At 43.6% G+C, this 18,911-nt stretch overlaps 1 pseudogene; it reads left to right on the forward strand.

Moving 5' to 3' along the window:
- Positions 1-10,772: 10,772 nt before the first annotated feature.
- On the forward strand, positions 10,773-17,949 carry LOC128195294 (uncharacterized; annotated as a pseudogene).
- Positions 17,950-18,911: the final 962 nt, after the last annotated feature.

Consider the following 18,911-nt stretch of genomic DNA (forward strand, 5'->3'; position numbering starts at 1 on the left):
GGACCCAAATGGCCCTCCAATCCTCAAAGGCTGAGTTTTATGACTCTCAACCTCCTTCTTCGTCTTCTCCAACACCTTTGCCCTTTCAACCAAGGCAAGAAACTCCTTAATGCATAACCCTGTGACCAACAGCTTGATGTCACCCCTCAGCCGTTCTCAAACTTCTTGCATTGTCATTCCTCATCCACAGTCAAAGTGTGAAACCTGATTAGATGCTTGAACCGGCCAACATACTAGAAAATTGACATACTCCCTTGCACCAATTGGAAAAACTCTATCTTCTTGGCAAATATGACATTGTCCAGGAAGTACTCAGTGTAGAAATTCTTCTTGAACAACTCCCAAGAGATAGGAGTAGCACTGCCCTACAATAGCATCCTCATGCTACTCCACCAATCACTGGCTTCCCCGCATAATAAGTACTTCATAAAGGCCAATCTATTCTCATCCGATCACTTCTTGGCATTAAATATCCGCTCCATATCCTTGAACCACTAATCTGCTTCGTCAGGACTGACTTTTCCACTAAACTTGGAAGGACGATGCTGAAGAAACTCTCAAGACTTCACTCTTGAGATTGAGTAGAAGAAGATGATGATGGTCCAGCTGCGACCCTGCCACTACTCATGAGATCCAAATACTTCCTTTGAGAGGTCTCTGTTGACAACCTGGCAGCATCCAACTACTGTAAAGCCATAGTATTTTGTTGAACTAATGTAGCGTTTTGTTGCTAAATTGCATTAAGCACCGCTTCAATCATCCTCATCATCTCTAGTGCATCAGGATTAGTGGGTGGGGGAGGAGGAGACCTAGGTGCCATCTTCTGCTTACACAAAGAGAAAAGTCATTAGTCCAACTCAAAGAAACAAGGATAACTACTAGACATAGCTAAGAGTACACAAGCACAACATAACACACTCATAACCTACCGGATTCCTAGAAAGAACTGCTTTGATACAAAAAATGTAACATCCCAAAATATAGCAATTAACCATATCATAGTCATTACATAATCAATAAGATAGAACAGTTATAGACTAGAATATAAAGTATAAACTTTACAGTCCTCCAAAAATAACTATGGAATTTAAAACTTTACATACAACTTATCTATTACAAAACTTTGTACAACATCATTCTAACTAAACTATACTGTGGCATATCCTCCATCTAGCACTTGCTCCAAGGAAACATCATCTCCCTCTACTCACACCCACATGATGATCACTACAAAGGAAAGAACGCAACAAATACAAAACACGAGCATAAACAACAGGGTAAGCTAGTTTAAATAAAAGAACAATCATTATATTCATCAACTACATTTGATACAATCATACATAGTCATTCCCATCACAAAAACACTTTATGCATGACACTACACTGACTTTGACCGTCCGGACTTAGAATGATTATCGAGCTATGGCGGGTTGTGCACTTGTGGTGGCTTCTACTGCTTTGCAAAGCCATTGTCAATGGGTTTCACCCTACCACACTCACAAGGTTAGTCTGTTCAGGCCTTGGAGCATACTAGAAGTCATTGGAGCATACTCCTCACGACATGGATCAATCATCTCTACGTGAGAATGAATGACCATTGGAGTTTCAGGATAACCCCCAAGACTGAGCTTCCTGCAATCATTCTAAACATAATTGAGTTTCACCAAGAGATCTGACTTTGGAACTTACTTTTACCACTTTGAAACCATACTTTCACTTTGAATCACAACTCACGACATTGATACTCATATGCCTCAATACATAATCGTACCTCTCGTTGAGCGACCCCAAAGTGCTCTCGCTTAGTGACCCTACTCGTTGTGTGAATCCTCTAGACAATAACCCCAGACTCCAAACCACTCACTTAGTGACCCTGTTCACTGATCGAATAAAATCCCAGTGCTACCAGACCCCAACCTCTCACTCGACGACACAACTCGCTAGGCGAATCCTCCAAACAATGGTCTAGACCCCCTCAGCACTCGCTCAACGACCCAGCTCGCCAAGCTTATTAAACTCCAAATGATCCCAGACCTTAACATCTCGCTCAGTGACCCTGCTCATTGTGCGATAGTTCAAACAGTGTGTCACACCTCCCATCCACTCGCTGAGCGACTCCATTCGCTGAGCGACTCCACTCGCTCAGTGAGTCTGCAAAATTATGAACATTAACCTAAAATGACCAATTGTAAGTATTTTTCCCAACTTCTAACCCTACTAGATTGTGTTATACAACTAATTATACTCAACCAAGTGTGTCTAAACTCTACTAAAATCATTCTCAAGTGTTTACTAACAAAGTTAAGTTTCAAAAATCAACAATTTACAACTTATTAACCCAAATTGCATTATACCACTTTTTGTACATTTTCAAGTAACTTAGGGATTCTAACATGTCCCAATTGACATCCCAACATTTTCTAAACTGACCAAACACACACAGAGACCCAAACTCAAATTTTCACTAGTACACTTCCTCAAAGTTAAATTTTAAACAAAGTAGGACTCTACCTTATTACTACCACACCCTCCTAATTAAATTTTCTAACATAAAAAAGTGTTACACTTGATTCAAATCAGTTCATAACTTATTCCAAAATAATCAAAACAGTTCACCAACCCCTTTCTCACCATTTTCGTACCTTAAACCTCAACTTTAGACTACAATGACTTATAACTAAGAATAACTCTTTGCTTCAACAAATTAATCACACAATTCACTTCATCACTACCACATACAACAACAATAACACTTTCACACAGATTCAACATTAATCTCAACTACTTATCTTCATAAAATTCATTAATTTAACCACAATACCTAAATTATCACAAACACTAATTAACATTCACATTCAAACAGTTTAATATTCACATACCATCAATTTACACAACATACATACATGTGAAATCAATTTTTCTAACTTCCCTTACCTCTATCAAACTTGCACGTCCAAAGAAACCCCGACAGGTTCTTACACTGCAAGGAAAACCTAGAAAACCTACTGTCAACACTCAATTTCGTCCGGGTAGATTAATAAAATTTATTTGCAAAAAATATAATAAAAATAAAAAATAATAATAATAATAATAATAATAATAAAAATAAAAGGGGGGAAAGAAGAAAGAGCGTTCGGTCATACTGTTTATTGAGGACGTTCGTCCTCGGTTTCGAGCGCTCGTCTTATCACTGTTGCGACGTTCGTCCAAATGGTAGAGCGTTCGTTCATATAATCTGAGCGTTCGTTCGTTCTCATTTTGAGCGAGCGTTCGGCATTTGGAGTATCGCGACGCTCGTCCAAATAGTAGAGCGTTCGTTCATAATTTGAGCGTTCGTTCGTTTTTGTTTTGAGCGAGCGTTCGGCAGTTGGAGTATTTGGACGCTCGTCCAAATAGTAAAGCGTGTTTTGAGCGTTCGGTATTTTGTCTTAACGAGCGTTCGGCATGGGTGGCGTCCCCATCCTCTGCCGCTCGTTCTCACTCGTAAGGAGCGTCTTAATCGTTCGTCCTGATGGTTCCAACTTTCAAACATTCGTCCTCTGGCGTTCGGTTTCGTCGTTCGCTCTGTGCGATCGCTCGTCTTATCACTGTTGCGACGCTCGTCCAAATAGTAAAGCGTTCTTTGAACGTTCTATCTTCTGATATACGTTCGTTCTTGGTTTCTGGACGTTCGTTTTTGGTTTGTGAATGTTCGGTCCGTGTGTTTCAATGTTTTAGAGGGTTCGTTCGTTTTATGTTTTGACCGAGCGTTCGGCACTTGGGCTATTGGGACGCTCGTCCAAATATTAAAGCGTTCGTTCGATCTTTCTTCTGGACGTTCGTTCTTGCAAAGCGACGCTCGTCCAAATAGTATACGTTCGTCCTCGGTTTGGAGCGCTCATCCTATCACTGTTGTACCGCTCGTCCAGATAGTTTTGAATGTCGTTCGTTTTTTACCAATGAGAACGGGCGCTCATTTTCCCTATTTGCCGATCGTCCGAATAGTGGTTTAGCTTGCGAGCGTTCGGTATGCTCAGTCTTTCCTTGTGAACGTTCGGTCTCATTTTGGGAACTGAGTTTTGAGCGTTCGGGCTGTATGGGTTTCTCTGTGAGCGTTCGGTTTGAACGTTCGGTTTCGAGTTTTGAGCGTTCGGTCATTTCGTGAGTGGTCGTTTCGTTTATCCTTCAAGAGCGTTAGTCTGGAGGCGCTCGTTAGCGGATCTCATTTTGACGAGCGCCCAAGAGTAGTGCTGACGAGCGTCCAAGAGTAGTGCTGACGAGCGTCCAAAAGTAGTGGCGGCTTACAGTATGGGTTTCTCTGACGCTTTCACTTTCTGGGTTGTCTGCCACGGGTGGCCATCTGGAGCTGCAAAGTGTTCTTTTACGCCATTCAAGAGAAGGAACATTCTTGGGAAGACATTCACGGGAACATTCTGGGGGAACACGAGGAAACCCATTATCTTGGGCTTTTCTTCTTTGGAAGGAGAACCTGGGACCACTACCACCAGAACCATTTGGGGGACTCCACGGATTGAAGGGGGGAGGACAAAAAAGAAAACGAAGATCCTGATTCACTGGATTCGGCAGAAGAGAGACTCCAACCTTTTTCTCCTCCCTCGCAAGCCACCATCTCAAACACCCGAAAACTCCCCTCCACCGTAGCCACATCAACCCCAACCTTGGATTCCTCTCACGAATAACCACCTCATCTTCACCTATTTCCAATAACCAATAGATACGGCCAACGACCATCACCATACCCAACATCTTGACCTCACAGCCAACGTCCATCATCTTAACGCCAAAAATCACAAAAGCAAAAAAAGGAGGAGAGTTCACAGAGGAGAAAAGAGAGGACTTGGCCAACAAAAAAAAAGGAGGGCTGAAAGAAAAAAAAAACAAAGAGAAAAACATTGATTCAACTGGATACTGGTATCCTGGTGGCTATCCGAGGACATCACTCGTCAGAGGAGAAAAGGGGTTACGAAAAAGAAGAGACAGAGGAAGAGGATTCATCCCTGGAAGAACAAGAAACTTCTCGCCGAGAATAGAGAAGAAGGAGAACTCAGAAGGAGAAACGTCTTAAAGCTGCGGAGGTGAGTTTTCTTTATCTAAACTCTTGGTCGTGTCCGATGGGAATGCATGCTTCTGTTTACGTATTTAGATATGAATGTGAGACTGGGTGTGAATAAATGATGTTATGCGTATGAAAGATGTTTGATCATTACATAGCTGTTTGTGACTTCACGTTAATCAAAATACCCAGTGTATAGTGTCTACCCTCATCCCCGTTTCCTTTCAATCGTCCTCTCGGGATTTCTCTTTTCCCGAACGTTCGCCTCCAACACCTTGCCCCCCCGGCCAAACGGCCTATCTCATTCACGCCCTCCTCATCATCTCCGACGCCTTCATCCTTGTGTCACCGATAACACCGCATAACCCCACTCGTATACGCGGCCAACATCCAGCAGCCTTCATCACCTTCATCTTCATCTTTACACCTCATGACCGCGGCCAGGTGCACTGACTCCAGCCCTCTGAAACCATCCGGACCATTTTTCCTCCATATCCTCAACCCAAGCTAAATCCTCTTTTCTGTTCCAAACCCATTGTTTTCCAGTCTTAGAAAGAACCGAACCCCTCTGCTCCTCACATACACAGATTGATTCCTCTTTCACTGGGACAGAGAAACACCTTCTTCATCATTTTCCATTCTCCCCCCATCTTGTACCTGAAAAACAGAAAAGAACTCACTTGGTTCCTAACCCCAACCATGCTTCCCATCACATAACTTCATTCCAGCACTCAAAACAGAAAATGGATACCAGAGGGCTATGGGAATAATCGTCGGTTGCAAGTTCTAAGTTCAAATAAAGGGGGAGTAACTGTCGGAGTTCGGTTGGTGGCAGTGTTGTGTGAAAAATGTAGGGGAAGGGGATCTCCCCATTGCCGGCGAAGACGAGAAAGAGGGACGAGAGAGAGGCGCCGCGGTTGGAGACGGTTCCGGTGGCGCTTGGGGTAGCCGCCGACGCCAAGACCGGAAGAGGTGGTGGCGCGGTGGCTGGTTTCGGTAACGCAGTGGCTGGTTTCGGAGGAAGCGGTGTTCGGCGATGAACGGAAGCGCTTTTCTCTCACGCGCGAGGAGAAGAAGAAGGAGGGGAACGTGGTGTCGGGGCCGGCGATGGCTCCGGTGGCGTCTGTCGTCGTTGACGACGCCGCGAACCGCGGCTAGCGGTGGCCGGTTTGTGGGGAGGCTGGGTCATGGCCGTGGGTGGCAGAGATGGGCGTCTCTGTTTTCTTTCCTTCAGAAGAAATGACCCTAGGTCTCAGGGCTGCCTACACAAATGAGATGAAGTTGGAGGAACCCTAATGGGTTTCTGATTAGGGTTAAGAGATCTTGGGCCTGGTGCGGTTTACCTTCCTTCTCTTCCTGCCACACGCGCACTCCATCCACACCCCCCCCTCTGTTTGGGTCGAGGCCCGTTCCGTTTCTATAAACCGGAGGAGCCCCAATTTTGTTCTGCAGCCCCACTTTCTCATTTAGGCACCCCACTATGTGTTTTGTTTTTATCATTTCTATTGTTGTTATTGTTTTTTTATTGTTTTTTATTTTATTTTATTTATTTCTTCTAAATATCTATTTGTTTTAAAAATAAAATATTTATAAATAAAATTACAAAAAAATATGTTTTAAAGGTTAAGCACACGTGTGATCGTTCGCATCGTCCTTGTGCTAAAACCTCTTTCTCTTCTATAATTAAAAATTACAAAAAATATGTTTTAAAGGTTAAGCACACGTGTGATCGTTCGCATCGTCCTTGTGCTGAAACCTTTTTTCTCTTTCTTATATAAAATTACCAAAAATACGTTTTAAAGGTCAAGCACACGTGTGATCGCTCGCATCGTCCTTGTGCCGAAACCTTTTCCTCTTTCTTAAATAAAACTACAAAAAAATACGTTTTAAAGGTTAAGCACACGTGTGATCGCTCGCATCGTCCTTGTGCCGAAACCTTTATCTCTTTCTTAAATAAAACTACAAAAAATGCGTTTTAAAGGTTAAGCACACGTGTGATCGCTCGCATCGTCCTTGTGCTAAGAACCTTTTTAAATAAAAATACCAAAAACATATAAAATCTTCAAAAACCAAAAACATCAACAATTTCAATCAACAAACAATATTGCCTTGTAGAACTACGTTGCCCTTGATTCTCCATCAAAAGTGGAGATACGTAGGAGCAAGGCCAGACCTTGTCAGGTTCACTTCCCAAAAATCCAAAATCATTTCAAAACAAATTTTCAAACAATTTCCAAACAAATTTCTCAAACAGTTTCAAAAAGAACTACGTAACCCTGATTTCTCATTTTGAATGGGAATACGTAGGAGCAAGGTCAATCCTTGTCGGGCCCGAAAAACTAAAAAATATATTTTGTTTATTTAGAATTTTATTTTAGGGACTAGTTAAACATTTTGAAAACCACATCATATTCGTGCATTTAGTTAAAGGTACTGCCTTCGGGCAGGCGTTGTAGGGTGCTAATACCTTCCCTACACGTAACCGACTCCCGAACCCAAAATCTGGTTTTCGTGGACCGTGTCTTATTATCTTATGGTTTTTCCGTAGTTTTCCAGAATAAACTATGGTGGCGACTCCAAATCTCTTTTCCAAACCCGTTTCTTTTTGGATCGTCGTCTCGTCGCGATTCCGGTTGCGATAGATGGCGACTCCACTGGGGATGCCAGAGAGTCAGGCCATTTAATTAGATGTGCGAATTTAATGTGGTTTTTCTTTGTGTTTTTCTTCCCTTTCTTTTCTTTATCTTTGTTTGATATTTGTCATAATTGTATATGTGTTTGTTTTGATTACATTGAACCCTAGGATAGAAAGCATGTTATATCTGCCTGGGAATTTTCTGGTTGTTTTGCAGGTGAGGGTTTGGGGTGTACAATTGCATTCTCCTTTCACACACACACATTATGCATATCATGAGTGGGACCCTATACCCGGGTCTGAGTGCAACATAGAAATAGAGGGGTTGTGTAGTGGTGCCACTTGGGACATACTTCCTGTTTGGCTATCGTGAGAACCCCAGCTAGAGTCTGTTCTCTTCATTTGTGTCTCCACATCTAGTTGATTACTCTGACTGTTGTGGAGAAACGATGAAAAGAGCCATAGCTCTAGTGACCATTGATCTTTAGGTTCAGGGTACCATCCTTGTGAGATTGCATATACTTGACCTTGAACTCCAAAGCGTTGAACCTCTATTAGGGCACAAAGGGAGAAATGTATATACCTGTAACTCTCACACTGTTTGTTCTTTTTCAAAAAAATAATAATAATGACTTTGCATTCTCATACCATGCATGCGTTTTTGTTCATCATATTGTTTTTACTTCACTGTATTTTCATGCATCATATTCATACATCATTGGGTGACGTGCTGGTTTTAGGGGAAATCACAGGTGTTCACTTGAGGTCTCACTGGATGGAAGTTGATACGAGTTCTGGTGCCACACCACAGACTGGTTCTATCATTTTAAGGAAGAAACCCCGCCTGAGGATTCATGGGGGAAATCTGTCAGGGCTCATAAGTTTAGGCAAACGACTAAAGACCATAAAAAGAGGAGCTTTCAAGAAGAGGTATGGAGACTTGTTGAGCCTAATGGAAGTTGAGGTACAGTTGCCTGCTATCACAGCCCTAGCACAGTATTACGACTCTCCACTAAGATGCTTCACCTTCCAAGATTTTCAGCTGGCGCCAACTGTAGAGGAGTTCGAGCGCATCCTAGGATTGCCACTAGAGGGTACCACTCCGTACCAGCATTCAGAGCATCACACCGCTATCCCTACCATTGCCGCTATAATGAAAGTACCTCTCAAGGAACTTGAAGACAGGATGGTAACAAGGAATCAGGTACGTGGACTGACACAAGGATATTTGGAACAGTACCTACACAATCTGGCTGATAAGGAAGACTGGGAGACTTTTATGGATGTGCTAGCTCTCACCATATACGGCGTGGTTTTATTCCCCAAAATAGAAGACTTTGTGGATTATACCGCAATAGATGTCTTCGTGGCGAGAAAGACGAGATTGGAGAATCCTGTGACTGCAGTCCTCGCGGATGTCTACGGGACCATGAGTTTTTGCCATGAGAGGAAAGGGAAGAGAATTCTGTGTTGTTTGCCGGCGCTGTATGCATGGATGACTATGCGTGTATGTAAAGGGTCGGTTGATGGCAGGTGTTCGTCAGAAGATCCGTCACACCAGGGGCTTAAAGACAAAGGGGGAAATGAGTGGGCCCAATTCTTTGCCGGTTTGAATGGAGGAAAAGTAAAGTGGCGTTTTCCTTGGCTTGCGGTTAAGCCCTCTATCTATCATTGTGGCAACTTTCCCAATGTACCCCTCATAGGTACCCGATATTGCATCAATTATAACCCTGTGTTGGTTCAAAGGCAATTCGGACATCCCATGAAGGGGGCACCCTCACCGGACTACCTCACAACGCTATTCATCTATTATGAGGATGGACACTTCACTGAGACACTGAGGAAAGTTAGAAGTGCTTGGAAAAGCGTTGTGCGAGCGGAAAGGGACCTAAGGCTGGGAGTGGTGGACAGCAAAGTTAGTTATCATACATGGATCCTGGAGAGGGTGAGGGAAGTCAAATTGCCTTTCAAGCCAATCAGTGATCAGCCGGTTAATGAAGAGCCCTCCCGAGACCTAGAGAGTGAAGAGATGAAAGAATTGAAGGAAGAAGTAAAAAAATTGAGGGAGAGGAATGCTAGGTTAGGAAAGGAATTACAAACTGCGCGCAATGATCTTATTGATATGAGGAATGGCAAAGAAGAACAAGCACAGGCCTATGAAGAAATTGTCAGAAATCAAAAGGCCGAGAGAGATTACACATTCCGATTAAAACAAGATCTTGCAGCCGCAAGCAAAGAGCTGGCCATGAGAAGGAAAGAAAAAAATGCGGCGTTAGAAGAGGGAAAACAGTGGAAGTGCCTCTACGAAGAGGCCAAAAGAGATAAACGAGAGGCCTTGAAAAGGCTAAGAGAAGCGCAGATTCAGGTAGAAAGAGCGGGGCACGAGATGAAGGAAATGGCCATGACTTTTGAGGCGGATATGAACAAGGAACGTTGGAAGCTAGCAGAAGCAGAAGAAGAGCATCGAACTCTTATAAAACAAATGGAGGAGTATATTAAGGAACATGAGGAACGGTGGAGGTCGACAGAATTTGAAGGAAGGCATCGGGCGTTGGTGAAGCGAATGGAAGATCACATCGCAGAGCAAGAAGAGGCTGTGAAGCACTGGAAGGGGAGTTTTTCTCAATTGGCTATGTTGGCAAACGGAGCAATTGAGGACATCCCCAAGATGGTGTTGGCCGCTGAAGCTAGTACCCACTTTTGTAACCCGCCGGAAGAAATCAAACTTTTTATTAATCATTGTAAATGGTTGGTAGGCGAGATGAAATCTTTCATCGTTCGAGCTTAGGGGTGATGTGTAAATGAGACTATTGTATTTTGTGCCTTTAGGCAATGTATTGAACTGAATTTTTCTTTAAATGAAAGGTGCAAAATGTTCGTTTGGTACCAACTTGTGTTAATTTCCATCATTGATGTTATCGTGATCCTGTGATTTCCACCCTTCACTAGCATGCATCATATTTTTCTTTAGCATATCTCATTCTCATCTAATTTAATTCGATTAAAATAATAAAGCAGTACGAGTGAGGGACAACGGCTAAATTTCCACGACATCCCTACAGAACCCGGGCCAATTCAAGAATTATGGAAGATTGGGAGGAAGCCCACGAAGTTATCAAAGCCGATATCAGTCAGCTGAAGGACCAGATGGGTCAGATCCTTACTGCTCTAGAATCTCTTAAGACTGCGGGAGAGTCCTCGTCAGCACGAATCGAAGGGAATATCCCCCCTTATCCCCCAAAGCTTAACGCTTTGAGCCCATCGATTTCGTTCCCGATGTATGGCCTTCCCCCAGGATACACTCCCCCTATGGGAGATTACTCGGAAGCAGAAGATGCGTCTTTCTCTTTCCCCCAAATCATCAGTGGACCGCCCATCGGTACTCAGGGCCCTGTCCTAGTTTCGGCACCCATAACTACGAATGAGTCGACCGCAGTGGAGGGAACGCGGGTAACTGTAGTGCCACACGTAATGGTCAAGGAGGATCCTTCAGCCGGGGGTGCGCCGCATACCACAACAGTTAGGGGATTGGATAGCTTCGTTGGAACTAAAAATAAGTTGGAACTTCTGGAAGAAAGACTTAGAGCCATAGAAGGAGTGGAAAGCTTTGGGTTCGGAGACGTTGCAAGACTGAGCCTGGTTCCCGGGGTGATGATACCGCACAAATTTAAAACGCCGGAATTCGAGAAATACAAAGGTAATACATGCCCGAAAAGCCATCTGACCATGTACTGAAGAAAGATGGCTGCGTACGCTTACGATGATAAGCTACTCATCCATTTTTTTCAAGACAGTTTGGCCGGGGTAGCATTGAACTGGTACACCCATCTTGAGCCGTCTCGAATCCGTTGCTGGGCGGACCTGGCAGACGCCTTTATAAAGCAATATATATACAACACGCACATCGCACCGGATCGACTGCAGCTGCAAAATATGTCAAAGAAGGGCAACGAAACTTTCAAGGAATATGCCCAACGGTGGAGAGAGTTAGCTGCACAAGTTGAGCCGCCTTTGTATGACAGGGAGGTGGTGGCAATGTTTGTGAACACTCTCCAGCCGCCATTTTACGAGCACATGGTCGCGAATGTATCTGCTAATTTCGCCGATATCATTATAATAGGGGAACGGATAGAAATTGGGGTTAAAAGTGGGAAAATTGCATACAGTTCGCCCGCAACTGCGAATTACAAAAAACCCAATTTCAATGTGGGAAAGAAGAAGGAAGGGGATGTGCATGCAGCATCGGCAATGCCTGCGTGGGGAGGTCGAGCTCCCACTCATAGCTTCCGACCATATGCGGGGCAACCCCCTTATGCAGCCAATGCGGCGTTTGCTCATCAAGCCAGGCCTCAACAACAACAGGGGTATTGTCAACCGCCATTACCCTCAACTGATACTTGGAGGGCTGGGGCAATTGCAGGGCCAAATCAGAATGCGGGCCAAAACGCTTACCCGAGAAGGAACCAATTTGTTAATTTCACCCCTATCCCTACAACTTATACAGAATTGTTACCCCATCTCATCAAAAGGGGTTTGGTTGCCATTTGCCCGATGAAGCCCGTGCAACCTCCGTACCCTAGGGGTTATGATGCAGAAGCCAAATGTAGTTACCATGGGGGAGGTGTTGGTCACTCAACTGAGAGGTGTCTGGCTTTTAAACACAAAGTACAGACTTTAATCGACTCGGGGTGGTTAAAGTTTGAAGAAGATAAACCTAGCGTCGAGACTAATCCGCTTGCTGGGCATGGGAGTGCCTCGACGAATGCCGTCGAGAATGAAAAACATGAGCTGATAAGATACGCGGATGAAATCCAAAGTTCTAGGAAACTTATCTTTAAGGCGTTGATAAAGGTGGGCCTTTTAAAAGGCGATTGTGACGAGGATGTAACATGCGCACTTCATCCACACGATGGACACTCTATTGAGGAATGTGGTGAATTTGAAGATATTTTACAGGACTTGCTGGATAGAAGTTTAATGCAAGTACGCTGCAAGGATAAGGAGGGTGAAGTGTTCGCACAAATCGGCGGTGAATCCGACGTGACTTTGCCTGAGCCATTGGTGATCCATTTCACTAGAACTACCCCTGTGCCAGTGACTGAAGAAAGGCCGTCTGTCATCATTCGGGCGCCCTCTCCCTTTCCTTACAAAAGCGAGAAGGCTGTCCCTTGGACGTATGAAGCACGTGTGTTAAATGAGGGAAAAGGCGCAGATTCGGCCGTTGAGAACATAACAGGCGTAGGTGGGATGACGAGAAGTGGTCGAATCTTCGCGTCACCAATGGTGACAAAAGAGGGGACCAATAATAATGAAACAACAATGACCGCGATGGCTAGGGAGGTCTTAAAAGGAAAGGGCGCGCAGGTAGAGGAGACCCCTAACGAGGAAGAAAAGAAAGAAATATCTGAAGAAGAGGCCTGCGAATTTTTAAAATTCATTCAACAGAGTGAGTATAAAGTAGTGGAGCAGTTGAATCGCATGCCCGCTCGGATTTCCTTGTTAGAATTGCTTATGCATTCTACCTCTCACAGAAAGTTGTTGATGAAAGTACTCAGTGAGGCTCATGTCGAGCATGGTATTTCGTTGAACAAGTTTGAGGGCATCGTTGGCAACATCATCGCTAATAATTACCTCACCTTTACTGATGAGGAGATACCCACTGAGGGGAAAGGTCATAACAAGGCTCTTCATGTCTCAGTGAAATGTTTAGATCACGTTATAGCGCATGTCTTGGTGGACAATGGTTCCTCTCTCAATGTCATGCCAAAATCGACATTGGAGAAGCTACCATGTGATGGAATACATATGAAGCCAAGCTCTATGATTGTGAGGGCATTTGATGGCAGTAAAAGGGTGGTGATGGGAGAAATTGAATTGCCTGTTCAAGTCGGTCCTTGTGTCTTTCAAGTGACCTTTCAAGTTATGGATATCCTCCCGGCTTATAGTTGTTTGTTGGGTCGCCCGTGGATCCATTCCGCAGGAGTTGTGCCTTCCACACTACACCAAAAGCTGAAATACGTCATGGGAGATAAGCTGGTGATTATATCAGGAGAGGAGGACCTCCTTGTGAGCGGACCATCGTCCACGCGATATGTTGAGGTGGCCGAGGAAGCTCTTGAAACAGCCTTCCAGTCATTGGAGATCGTGGGAAATGCCTATGTGGAACCATTCCTAGTAAGCCCGCATTTGTCACGTGCTTCTATCATGATGGTCAAGGTCTTGCTGAAAGAGGGGTATATACCTGGTAGAGGTTTAGGCAAGCATGGGCAGGGGCGAACTTTCCCCCTAAAGGTCGTTGAGAATAGAAACCGATACGGTCTAGGTTACAAGCCCAACAAAGAGGACAAACGAAGGCTGATGGAAGAAAGGAGAGAGCGCGGTCTAGCTCGTGTAGAAAGGCGTGAACCTCGGGTGGAAAAGATTGGTATTCGTGACATCAAGGAGAGCTTTCGTAGTGCTGGATGCATCAACGCGGGCCATATAGCCGCCGTGGAGGATGAAGATAGCTCTGAATGCTCAAGTTTCGTGCGGGCTTGCTCCCCAGCTGCACCACTCAACAATTGGGAAACTCTGAGTCTACCCGTGATGCTTAATATGAATGAAATGTAATAGTTTTAATTAATCCTATAGCTTCACCCGGGGCTTTAGGATTCAAGACGTACGGGTTGACGTTTAGTTCTTATGCTCAGCGTGATAATCAAATTGTGTTTGTTTGTGTTTTATCATCATTTTGCATTCGTCATTGGTTCTCCCTTTTATTTATTCTCTTTTTCATAAATTCAAATAATGCAGATATGACAATGAAATTTTCGAAAATAACAATGTCGATATTCCTAATTTTGAGCACCCTGTCGATAATACGGAAGATGATTACGAATATGATCCGGAACCCTCTCCAGAGCTCTTGAGATTAGTGGAACAAGAGTCTAAAGAGATAAAACCCCATCAGGAGGATGTTGAAGAGCTCAACTTGGGAGAGGAAGGAGAGATAAAGGAAGTAAAAATCGGCACTGGCATGAAAAAGGAAGTGAGGGAAGGGCTGCGAGCCCTACTAAGGGAATTTAAGGATGTGTTCGCTTGGTCTTACAATGACATGCCAGGGTTGGATACCGATATTGTGCAACATAAGCTCCCACTTAAGCAGGAATGCCTTCCGGTCAAGCAAAGACTAAGAAGAATGAAACCAGAAATGTCATTGAAAATTAAGGAAGAGGTACAGAAGCAATTCGACGCAGGATTTCTGGCTGTGGCGAAATACCCACAATGGGTGGCGAATATTGTACCGGTGCCTAAGAAAGATGGGAAAGTTCGAATGTGCGTCGACTATCGTGATTTGAATCGTGCAAGTCCGAAGGATAATTTCCCGTTACCACACATCGACACTTTAGTTGACAATACAGCCAAGTACTCGCTGTTTTCATTCATGGATGGTTTCTCGGGGTATAATCAGATTAAGATGGCGCCTGAGGACATGGAAAAAACGACCTTCATCACTTTGTGGGGGACCTTTTGTTATAAGGTGATGTCTTTCGGGCTCAAGAACGCCGGGGCAACATATCAAAGGGCGATGGTGGCACTTTTCCATGATATGATGCACAAGGAGATCGAAGTTTATGTGGATGACATGATTGCAAAGTCTGAATCGGAAGAAGAACACGTCCTCAACTTAAGAAAGTTATTCGAGAGATTGAGAAAGTACAAACTGAGGTTAAACCCGGCCAAATGTACGTTTGGAGTAAAGTCTGGAAAATTGTTGGGCTTTATCGTCAGCCAAAGAGGGATAGAAGTTGATCCTGACAAAGTAAGAGCAATAACGGAAATGCCGGCGCCCAGGACAGAAAAGGAGGTTCGAGGGTTTTTGGGTAGATTGAATTACATTGCTAGATTCATCTCCCAATTAACTGCTACTTGTGAACCATTGTTCAAGTTGTTACGGAAGGATCAAGCTGTGGTGTGGAATGAGGATTGTCAGGCCGCTTTCGAGAGAGTCAAACAATACTTACGGAACCCTCCCGTACTACGCCCACCAGAGCCAGGAAGACCACTCATTTTGTACTTAACTGTATTGGAAAGGTCAATGGGTTGCGTATTGGGTCAACATGATGAAGTTGGAAAAAGGGAGCATGCAATATATTACTTGAGCAAGAAATTCACAGAGTGTGAACAACGATATTCATCGTTAGAGCGAACTTGTTGTGCATTGGCATGGGCTGCTCATCGCCTAAGGCAATACATGTTGAGTCACTCTACATGGTTGATATCCAAGATGGATCCTATCAAGTTTATTTTTGAAAAGCCTGCTCTCACTGGAAGGATAGCTCGGTGGCAGATGCTATTGTCAGAGTATGACATCGTATATGTTACTCAGAAATCCATCAAGGGTAGTGCTCTAGCAGAATATCTGGCTCATCAACCCATTAGTGATTATCAACCAATGCAACCTGAATTTCCCGATGAAGACATCATGGCTCTACTAGAAGAGAACAAAGAAGACCGAGACGAAAAAGCATGGACAGTATTATTCGACGGAGCCTCGAATGTGATGGGACATGGAATAGGGGCAGTGCTTGTTTCTCCACGAAAGCAGTATATACCGATGACAGCAAGGTTGTGTTTTAATTGTACGAATAACATTGCAGAATATGAGGCTTGTGCTATGGGTATTCGGGCGGCAATCGAATCTAAGGCAAGAGTTCTAGATGTATACGGAGATTCAGCTTTGGTCATCCACCAGTTGAAGGGAGAATGGGAGACTAGGGATACAAAATTAATTCCCTACCAGGTTTACATCAGTGGATTAATGGAGTATTTCGATTCCATCACGTTTAACCATATACCTCGAGAAGAAAATCAATTGGCAGACGCCTTGGCTACCTTGTCGTCAATGTTTGAAGTTGACCAAGATGCAAACTTACCAATGATTAAAATGAAAAGTCATGTAGAGCCAGCATATTGTCATTTCATCGAGGAGGAATTAGATGGTAAGCCTTGGTATTTTGATATCAAGCATTATCTTAAGACACGAGAATACCCTGAGAAGGTGTCTGAAAACGATAAGAGGTCGCTAAGGAGATTGGCTGGCAATTTTATCTTGAGTGGGGATATTTTATACAAGAGAAATCACGACATGGTCCTCCTCAGATGCGTGGATGCAAAGGAGGCTGAGCTGATATTGAGAGAAGTGCACGAGGGTACTTTTGGCACCCACATGAACGGGCACTCGATGGCCAGGAAGATATTGAGAGCTGGTTATTTTTGGCTGACCATGGAAAGCGATTGTTGCACACATGTGAGAAAGTGTGAGAAATGTCAGAAGTATGCGGATAATATCAATGTGCCACCCACTACTCTGAACGTGTTGTCTGCACCATGGCCGTTTTCGATGTGGGGGATAGATGTCATCGGAGCTATAGAGCCGAAGGCGTCAAATGGACATCGTTTCATACTAGTCGCGATCGATTACTTCACCAAATGGGTGGAGGCTGCTTCTTATGCAAACGTGACTAGAAAGGTGGTGACCAGATTCATAAAAAGGGAGTTGATCTGTAGATACGGGCTCCCTAACAGAATTATCACTGATAATGCCACTAACCTGAACAACCAGATGATGACAGAGTTATGTGAGGAATTCAAGATTCATCATCACAATTCTTCCCCTTACCGTCCAAAGATGAATGGGGCGGTAGAGGCTGCCAATAAGAATATTAAGAAAATTGTACAAAAGATGGTGGTCACCTATAAAGATTGGCACGAAATGCTTCCTTTCGCTCTACATGGATATCGCACATCGGTACGAACATCAACTGGGGCAACACCTTTCTCGCTTGTGTATGGGATGGAAGCAGTACTTCCGTTTGAGGTGGAAATTCCATCCTTACGAGTGTTGATGGAAACCCAACTAGAGGAAGCTGAGTGGGTTCAAGCTCGATTTGATCAGCTCAATTTCATCGAAGAAAAAAGGTTAACGGCAGTGTGTCGTGGACAATTGTACCAAAGGAGAATAAAAAACGCATTTGACAAGAGGGTGCATCCAAGAGAATTCCACGAAGGCGAGCTGGTGTTGAAGAAGATCTCGCCTGTACAAAAGGATCATAGAGGCAAGTGGACCCCGAATTATGAAGGGCCATTCGTAGTGAAGAAAGCATTCTCTGGCGGGGCACTAATTCTCACGAGGATGGATGGAGAGGAGTTACCATTACCGGTTAATTCGGATGCGGTCAAAAAGTTTTACGCATGATGATTCCGTGATGGGGGAATGCTGTTAAGGAATATTAACATGATCTTTACAATTCATTGTACTCTGTGTTATTTCATTCAATAAATACTGCACGGTTTCATTCATTTTTTTGTTCGCACGCTTATTGAAATATTGCATGTCGCGCTGAGCTTTTAGGTAAATAAGGGAAAATAAAGGCAATGATAATTGAGCACACATGAGTAAAGGCATCGCGGGTATTTTCGGTTGGCACAAGCTCGTTCATGAGGGATGTCGTGGAAGACTAAAAAAAAGAGAGAGAATAAAAATGCAGATGTTGAATTCGTTGTCAATTAAGGTGTCTAGGACATAGTACGTTCTAAAAGAAAAAAAAAAAAAAAAAAAAAAAAAAAAAAAAAAAAAACTTGAAATGGCAAAGATGTGGGGTCTTCTCCTGATTTAGGGTTTCCGGGGCGACTTGTATTCATTTCTCGTTAAAGCATCCTCTTTCATATCGCATTGAGCCCATAACATTTTTCATTTCCTTTCAAAATAAAGGATTGTCGTGAATATAACACTGGGGGCGGGTTGGCCTGGCCAAAATTTTCCTCACTTGCGCTAGTAGGGTGATCCTCAAATCCCTTGAGACAAACAAAAGAACTTTCAAAAAAGGACTCATGCTGAGGTCACCCAATCGTAGAATTAACCTTTTGAAAATAAAGCAATCAGAGTTCAAAATGATGTGTGGCCTCCTTTCTTTATCCAAAAAAAACACACTAATAAATCCATTGTTACCCTGTTTGAGTCAAAGATAAATCCTTTTCAAAATTATCCCCAAGCAGGGGTTGTCATCAGGTAGGAGTCAACTCATGATGCAAATGAAGAGTACTCAATGATTAAACGAAGAAATTTCATCAAGAAGAGTGAACAAAAAAAAAAACAAAAAAAAGAACAAAAAAATCACAAAGTGATGGTGAAAAAAAAATGAAAAAATGGAGTTCAAAAAAAAAAAGAAAAAAAAAAGAAAA

This window comes from Vigna angularis, chromosome 2 (assembly GCF_016808095.1).
Source record: "Vigna angularis cultivar LongXiaoDou No.4 chromosome 2, ASM1680809v1, whole genome shotgun sequence".
Lineage (NCBI taxonomy): Eukaryota > Viridiplantae > Streptophyta > Magnoliopsida > Fabales > Fabaceae > Vigna > Vigna angularis.